Here is a 9,800-nt window from a genome sequence, read left to right as displayed (position 1 = left end):
TCCTATAAACAGTAGAATTTTGATGTGCTGACTCAATGTAGAAAATCATAATGTAGAAAAATAACTGTCATGCTGGGAGGAAAGAACGCCTTTGTTTGCTTCCATTATACTTTGTTCAGTGGCAGATTAGTCTTGGTGAGTCAAATCCTGCAGACCTTACTCACTCCTTACTCAGGCAAAACTATCTTTCAACAGCAGTTTTTCCTGAATAAGGACCTTAGGATTGAGCCTTATGTAGTGAGTTAATTTTTCCCTCCTCATAAATGCATTGTCTTATTGAAAAAGTAGTAAATATAATTTTTCATCAGATTAATTCTAAATTAATTAAAACCATTCTGTCTGGTAATCTTTATTGTAAAGTTGTATTTAATATCTCGTATGAGGCTTAAACTAGTAAAATATCTGTTATCCTAGGAAATGTCTTCAGACTTAAGTTACAAAAAAATGGAATTAAAGCAAACATTCCAATTAACTGATGATGGCATCATATAGTGTCTAATAGCAGAGAAAAAAGCTCAGAATAAATCTATTAGCACTAGGCCAACTCTGAAAGTCTTTACTTAGTCTTTAAAATTACTATGGTGGATGTTTCTATGAGTGAGAACTGAGTAAAAAATGAGTTAATAACCTCAATATTTGATCTGATATTATTAAAGTTTGTTGCTGATTAATTATGTATATTGTTATAACAATTGAACAGCTCATGTAATTGCTATAAGGTGTTCTATAGTGTGTGGCTGTGATGCAATAGCTGCATTTACAGGTTAGTTACAAAGTTTTTGGCTTCAGTTGATTAAAATAATGGCAATTCTGTTGCATCTTATTGCTGAACTTGCTAAGTTACAGTATGTAAACAAAGCAAAGTGTGATGAATCATCTCTGAATTTTTTGAGAAAAATGGCATTCCCCAAATAAAACAATATTTTTAACTATATGACAATTAATAATAATTAATTACAACAATGTATTTATTTGAGACACTTTCATATATTTAACAGAAAAAAATTACAATAATTAACCAAATGAGGTCAATTATAACATCCAGCAAAATAGTCAGTAAACCCAGAGCAGGAAAACACCCTAAGTTAAAAGACCAGTACCTCCTCCCAAACCCACATATAATGTGCAAACAATATTACATAAAGTTTCTCAAAAATAAGATAAAAAACAAAACTTCTTCAGTCATGTCTTGAAAGGTGCCACATAGATGTGATGTGGTAGATATTCAAGGACAAAACACTGCAAAGATGCAGGACTTCAACAGAAAATGTCTTGCTTGTTTCTTGGTGAAGATTATCTTTCAGGACATTCAATATTGTAGGTTTAACTTACTGAGTCAACATCGAGCTCTGTGACAGGGCACAGGGCAGCAGGCTGGCCCTTCAGGAAACTGGAGCTATTTGTTTTTGGATTTTGTATTTAAATTTTAATTGTATTGATAAAAACACATTAGACGGATTGAAACTCTGTGGCTGGTGGTCTGTAGAGATTCTGTGGTTTTCCTGGGCTCTACACCCATGAAAGCAACTTCCTATTTGGAAGGGATAGTTTTATCTCCGTGCCAGTCAGAGAGTGCCATATTTCCTGGGTGCCACCTAGTTTGATCACTATTCTGTACATAGTAACCTATTTATCCTTTTGGTGACTAAGCATATTGGCCCACAGTTATTGTGCTCTCCTTGATGCATTCCAGAGATGAAACAGGAAGATGCATTCCAGAGGTCAGACAGGGAGATGAAGAAAAGTGTCCCCATTGGAATTAATACATGTCCCTGTCCCACCAAAATTTACTGATTAGAAGGATGGCCAAAGAATTTTCCAACCAGTGATGGGAGAGTCCCTCCAACACAACAAAAGAGATGGGACGACCTGACGACACCAATGTATTTTTCTTTCTTGTAAATCAAACACTGCCAAACTGTGTGACTGTCCATTCCTCCATGTGCGGCCATAAAAGGAAATTAATAACTCCCTAGACTGGAAGAAATGAGCACTGAATATATTCCTTTTGATGGGGTTGAGATTTGGGAATTGTGGAGCGTGTGTGGCAAAGAGCTCATTTGCAAGTCTGTAACTTGCTATTGAAGAACAGGACTTGGATTTTTTTTTTAAATACCCCTATGTTTTAGGCTTCTGCAGTAGGCTAAACTTTCTGCTAAAGAGGTTGGGTTTGACTGATTTTCAGGCAGATGTTAAAGCATAAATCTTTAGTATCCAAAAGAAAGGACATGAGAATAATAGTTAAATATTTGGGCTAGTGCTACATCTGTAGTTCCCATAGTTGCTAAAAATAAAATAAAAATAAAATGAAATAAAATAAAAGGATGTATAAATGCCTCAGACCCATAAGCACAACACCCTTCAGAATATGTTTTATATGAATAACGCACGGATTAAAACTCTGATCTCAATCCTGCAGTCTTTTTACAGAAAAAGTCCCACTGAAGTAGTTTTGCTTGAGGAACGATTATAAAATAGTGCTTTCTATTTGCATGACATATAGTAGCATTTTGTTGGATAACAGTCACCAATTTTTTAGAACTACCTGGAAAACAATAACATCAATATAGGATATCCTTTTCAAATGCCTTTTTTTGCATTAGTTTAAATCTGAACATACCCTATTAGCGTGCACTCAAAACACAGTTATACCTGCTAATAGCTAATTGCTCATGTTAGTCAGGTAATTGAAGTGTGGCCTGTCTGCCTGATTGGGTATGCTAATGTACTATGTATGGAAACGAAAGGGAAAACCTATGAAAATATGACCATATGTTTTAGTGGAAGTTTTGCTGTTGCCAGGACTGAAGGAAAATGTCATGGAGGAGTGCTGAGAGTGGAAACTGTCTGATTTTTTGGAGCAGATTATGAAATCTGGAGAGGCAGAAGAGAAAAATAATATATTATTTTGTATTTTTTTGGGTTTTTATGTATGATTTAAAAAAACCCGGTTCTGTAATTCTGGAATGCTCTAACTTATAAAACAATTATAGAAGGGAAGGATTTTTCTTCTTCTTTGTACATAATTTTAGAAAAGTTACAAAAAACATTCAAAAACTAGACACAACAACGAGTTAAAGACAGAATGTCATCTTGGCTTTCTGACCTTCCTTTTTTGTGGGTTTATGTCAGTCTAATATTACTTGAACAGAATTTTTTTGTCTAGTCAGTTAGACTGCTTTGTTTTCTTAGTAATGCTGTGAATATCCTTGTGAAATCTGGAGTATAAAGATCACTGAATATGGGATACACAGAAAACTATTTTATAATTGAACTAGATCATTTGTTTAAATATTTTTATTCAAAGAAGAAAATGTAATTAATTCTTCATTTTGAAGTTACAGGATGATATTTTCATTTCAAAATTAAAATACAATCATCCCCCCCCATGACCCTCACTAAATTAGTAGACAAAAAGACTTTGAGAACCACTCTCCAGTATGAAAATGACTATATATTTTTTCAGTTTAGTTTAATAAGGGGTATTGCCTACAATGGACTTCTAGTTTTGTTCTGAGTAGTATGTGCTGGATTAACAGGGATCATTTTTGTCATATAGGGATAGTACCAAGAGCTAACATAGCCACACAAAATATTAGGAGGGAGTAAGAATTTGCTGCATCTTGCACAGCCTAGATTAAGGTTACCTGAATCACAGCCCTGGAGAGTATAGTTGCTGTAGGCCAGATGCTCCCCACAGCAGCATAGCGGGCAGAGCAGGTGGAGCCATGGCTGCTCTTCCCCACACCCCAGCCAGTGAAGCTGCCCATAAAGGACTGTTGCAAATTACTCCAATCCTGTGCAACAAGGAAGCCCCAAGAGGCATTCAGAATGCCTCCCAAGCCTCCCGTTGGGGTGGTGCACCTCTGCTTCACTTATTACCAGAGTCATAATGTGAATCATAGGACCGGAAGGGACCTCGAGAGGTCATCTAGTCCAGTCCCCTGCACTCATAGCAGGACTAAGTATTATCTAGACCATCCCTGATGGGTGTTTGTCTAACCTGCTCTTAAAAATCTCCAAGGATGGAGATTCTACAACTTCCCTAGGCAACTTATTCCAGTGTTTAACCACCCTGATAGTTAGGACGTTTTTCCTAATGTCCAACCTAAACCTCCCTTGCTGCACTTTAAGCCCACTGTTTCTTGTCCTATCCTCAGAGGTTAAGAAATTTTTTTTCTTCCTCCTCCTTGTAACAACCCTCTTGGCACATTCGAACCTCAAATAATTAAAAATAAAAATCTGAAGCTACTGACTTTACGCTTTCTTGCCCTAAAATAGTTGCAAAAAGAAAAGGAGTACCCGTGGCATCTTAGAGACTAACAAATTTATTAGAGCATAAGCTTTCGTGAGCTACAGCTCACTTCATCGGATGCATTTGGTGGAAAAAGCAGAGGAGAGATTTATATACACACACACAGAGAACATGAAACAATGGGTTTATCATACACACTGTAAGGAGAGTGATCACTTAAGATAAGCCATCACCAGCAGCAGGGAGGGGGAAAGGAGGAAAACCTTTCATGGTGACAAGCAAGGTAGGCTAATTCCAGCAGTTAACAAGAATATCAGAGGAACAGTGGGGGGGGGGGGGGAGGGAGAAATACCATGGGGAAATAGTTTTACTTTGTGTAATGACTCATCCATTCCCAGTCTCTATTCAAGCCTAAGTTAATTGTATCCAGTTTGCAAATTAATTCCAATTCAGCAGTCTCTCGTTGGAGTCTGTTTTTGAAGCTTTTTTGTTGAAGTATAGCCACTCTTAGGTCTGTGATCGAGTGACCAGAGATTGAAGTGTTCTCCAACTGGTTTTTGAATGTTATAATTCTTGACGTCTGATTTGTGTCCATTCATTCTTTTACGTAGAGACTGTCCAGTTTGGCCAATGTACATGGCAGAGGGGCATTGCTGGCACATGATGGCATATATCACATTGGTAGATGCGCAGGTGAACGAGCCTCTGATAGTGTGGCTGATGTGATTAGGCCCTATGATGGTATCCCCTGAATAGATATGTGGACAGAGTTGGCAACGGGCTTTGTTGCAAGGATAGGTTTCTGGGTTAGTGGTTCTGTTGTGTGGTGTGTGGTTGCTGGTGAGTATTTGCTTCAGATTGGGGGGCTGTCTGTAAGCAAGGACTGGTCTGTCTCCCAAGATCTGTGAGAGTGATGGGTCGTCCTTCAGGATAGGTTGTAGATCCTTGATGATGCGTTGGAGAGGTTTTAGTTGGGGGCTGAAGGTGATGGCTAGTGGCGTTCTGTTGTTTTCTTTGTTGGGCCTGTCCTGTAGTAGGTGACTTCTGGGTACTCTTCTGGCTCTGTCAATCTGTTTCTTCACTTCAGCAGGTGGGTATTGTAGTTGTAGGAATGCATGATAGAGATCTTGTAGGTGTTTGTCTCTGTCTGAGGGGTTGGAGCAAATGCGGTTATATCGTAGCGCTTGGCTGTAGACAATGGATCGAGTGGTATGATCTGGATGAAAGCTAGAGGCATGTAGGTAGGAATAGCGGTCAGTAGGTTTCCGATATAGGGTGGTGTTTATGTGACCATCGCTTATTAGCACCGTAGTGTCCAGGAAGTGGATCTCTTGTGTGGACTGGTCCAGGCTGAGGTTGATGGTGGGATGGAAATTGTTGAAATCATGGTGGAATTCCTCAAGAGCTTCTTTTCCATGGGTCCAGATGATGAAGATGTCATCAATGTAGCGCAAATAGAGTAGGGGCATTAGGGGACGAGAGCTGAGGAAGCGTTGTTCTAAGTCAGCCATAAAAATGTTGGCATACTGTGGGGCCATGCGGGTACCCATCGCAGTGCCGCTGATTTGAAGGTATACATTGTCACCAAATGTGAAATAGTTATGTGTCAGGACAAAGTCACAAAGTTCAGCCACCAGGTTAGCCGTGACAGTATCGGGGATACTGTTCCTGACGGCTTGTAGTCCATCTTTGTGTGGAATGTTGGTGTAGAGGGCTTCTACATCCATAGTGGCTAGGATGGTGTTTTTAGGAAGATCACCAATGGACTGTAGTTTCCTCAGGAAGTCAGTGGTGTCTCGAAGATAGCTGGGAGTGCTGGTAACGAAGGGCCTGAGGAGGGAGTCTACATAGCCAGACAATCCTGCTGTCAGGGTGTCAATGCCTGAGATGATGGGGTGTCCAGGATTTCCAGGTTTATGGATCTTGGGTAGCAGATAGAATACCCCAGGTCAGGGCTCCAGGGGTGTGTCTGTGCGGATTTGTTCTTGTGCTTTTTCAGGGAGTTTCTTGAGCAAATGCTGTAGTTTCTTTTGGTAACTCTCAGTGGGATCAGAGGGTAATGGCTTGTAGAAAGTGGTGTTGGAGAGCTGCCTAGTAGCCTCTTGTTCATACTCCGACCTATTCATGATGACGACAGCACCTCCTTTGTCAGCCTTTTTGATTATGATGTCAGAGTTGTTTCTGAGGCTGTGGATGGCACTGTGTTCTGCATGGCTGAGGTTATGGGGCAAGCGATGCTGCTTTTCCACAATTTCAGCTCGTGCACGTCGGCGGAAGCAGTCTATGTAGAAATCCAGGCTGCTGTTTCGACCTTCAGGAGGAGTCCACCCAGAATCCTTCTTTTTGTAGTGTTGGCAGGAAGGTCTCTGTGGGTTAATATGTTGGTCAGAGGTGTGTTGGAAATATTACTTGAGTCTGAGACGTTGAAAATAGGATTCTAGGTCAGCACAGAACTGTATCATGTTCGTGGGGTTGGAGGGGCAAAAGGAGAGGCCCCGAGATAGGACAGATTCTTCTGCTGGGCTAAGAGTATAGAGTATAAAACTACAGCATTTGCTCAAGAAACTCCCTGAAAAAGCACAAGAACAAATCCGCACAGACACACCCCTGGAGCCCCGACCTGGGGTATTCTATCTGCTACCCAAGATCCATAAACCTGGAAATCCTGGACGCCCCATCATCTCAGGCATTGGCACCCTGACAGCAGGATTGTCTGGCTATGTAGACTCCCTCCTCAGGCCCTTCGTTACCAGCACTCCCAGCTATCTTCGAGACACCACTGACTTCCTGAGGAAACTACAGTCCATTGGTGATCTTCCTAAAAACACCATCCTAGCCACTATGGATGTAGAAGCCCTCTACACCAACATTCCACACAAAGATGGACTACAAGCCGTCAGGAACAGTATCCCCGATACTGTCACGGCTAACCTGGTGGCTGAACTTTGTGACTTTGTCCTGACACATAACTATTTCACATTTGGTGACAATGTATACCTTCAAATCAGAGGCACTGCAATGGGTACCCGCATGGCCCCACAGTATGCCAACATTTTTATGGCTGACTTAGAACAACGCTTCCTCAGCTCTCGTCCCCTAATGCCCCTACTCTATTTGCGCTACATTGATGACATCTTCATCATCTGGACCCATGGAAAAGAAGCTCTTGAGGAATTCCACCATGATTTCAACAATTTCCATCCCACCATCAACCTCAGCCTGGACCAGTCCACACAAGAGATCCACTTCCTGGACACTACGGTGCTAATAAGCGATGGTCACATAAACACCACCCTATATCGGAAACCTACTGACCGCTATTCCTACCTACATGCCTCTAGCTTTCATCCAGATCATACCACTCGATCCATTGTCTACAGCCAAGCGCTACGATATAACCGCATTTGCTCCAACCCCTCAGACAGAGACAAACACCTACAAGATCTCTATCATGCATTCCTACAACTACAATACCCACCTGCTGAAGTGAAGAAACAGATTGACAGAGCCAGAAGAGTACCCAGAAGTCACCTACTACAGGACAGGCCCAACAAAGAAAACAACAGAACGCCACTAGCCATCACCTTCAGCCCCCAACTAAAACCTCTCCAACGCATCATCAAGGATCTACAACCTATCCTGAAGGACGACCCATCACTCTCACAGATCTTGGGAGACAGACCAGTCCTTGCTTACAGACAGCCCCCCAATCTGAAGCAAATACTCACCAGCAACCACACACCACACAACAGAACCACTAACCCAGAAACCTATCCTTGCAACAAAGCCCGTTGCCAACTCTGTCCACATATCTATTCAGGGGATACCATCATAGGGCCTAATCACATCAGCCACACTATCAGAGGCTCGTTCACCTGCGCATCTACCAATGTGATATATGCCATCATGTGCCAGCAATGCCCCTCTGCCATGTACATTGGCCAAACTGGACAGTCTCTACGTAAAAGAATGAATGGACACAAATCAGACGTCAAGAATTATAACATTCAAAAACCAGTTGGAGAACACTTCAATCTCTCTGGTCACTCGATCACAGACCTAAGAGTGGCTATACTTCAACAAAAAAGCTTCAAAAACAGACTCCAACGAGAGACTGCTGAATTGGAATTAATTTGCAAACTGGATACAATTAACTTAGGCTTGAATAGAGACTGGGAGTGGATGGGTCATTACATAAAGTAAAACTATTTCCCCATGTTATTTCTCCCCCCACGCCACCCCCCACTGTTCCTCAGACGTTCTTCTTAACTGCTGGAAATGTCCCACCTTGATTATCACCACAAAAGGTTTTCCTCCTTTTCCCCCTCCTTCCTGCTGATAATAGCTCATCTTAAGTGATCACTCTCCTTACAGTGTGTATGATAAACCCATTGTTTCATGTTCTCTGTGTGTGTGTATATAAATCTCTCCTCTGCTTTTTCCACCAAATGCATCCGATGAAGTGAGCTGTAGCTCACGAAAGCTTATGCTCTAATAAATTTGTTAGTCTCTAAGGTGCCACGGGTACTCCTTTTCTTTTTGCGAATACAGACTAACACGGCTGCTACTCTGAAACCTAAAATAGTTGGAAGTTTTAGTAAATGAATGTTCCTTTCGGGGGAAAAAAACTTTTAAGGCAATTAAGGGCAAAACTCATCTGTTTCCATAAAAAATGTGAACCTTTTAGGCTACATCTACACTAACAAATGCAAATATTGATGTAGGTATTAGTACTTCTAGCAATAGTGTGAGCACTACCTTTGTGTCATGAAAACTGAGGACAATGACCCTTTAACTATTGATGTGTGTCACTATGAACCAAGAGACTGGTAAGAAAAGTCTTTTAGAATATTGATCAAAATGTGGTTTGGTCTGACGGTGGCATTTTGAACCTCACTCTGTTGTGATTAAACTTTTCACAGCCGTATTTAGTTACTATTATTTTACTTCAGATAAAGGAAATTGTTGTCAGTACCAGTTACAGTACCTTACATGAACAGTGAAAGAGACCATCAGATATACAAGAATTGAGGAAATACAGCTAATGGCTTACAGTCAGTCTACTTGGTATTATTATAGCAGTTATATAATGGAATTGTTTTTAGTCACTTCATCTCACTTAGATGCATCTTTCATTCAACTGTTCAGTTTTTAAGTGAAGTAAAAGAGAAATACAAAGGCTAAATCAAGCATAACACTTGTCATTATGTCTTCCTTTGGGCAATTGGAAATAGTTATTTAAATCAAGGTGAAATAAGACTATTTTAATTTATTTGAGCAAACATTGAAATTTTAATTTTAAAATTTAATTTTAAAATTTAATTTTAATTTATTTGAGCACCTGAAATTTCCCTCATTTATAACATGACAAATGAGTCCTCAGGGCTTGCTATGTACTTGAAACAGCCGAAAATGTAGCCAGAAACTTTGTTTCAGCATGTCCCAGATAACCTAACGAATGTTAACATAAACAATGCCTGAAAAATGTGCCAGATATCCCATCAGGTCACCTATAACCCTACTCCAGGCAAGATAGATCAAATTG

The sequence above is a fragment of the Dermochelys coriacea genome, chromosome 5 (genome assembly GCF_009764565.3).
Source record: "Dermochelys coriacea isolate rDerCor1 chromosome 5, rDerCor1.pri.v4, whole genome shotgun sequence".
NCBI lineage: Eukaryota > Metazoa > Chordata > Testudines > Dermochelyidae > Dermochelys > Dermochelys coriacea.
This window is presented reverse-complemented; position numbering follows the sequence as displayed.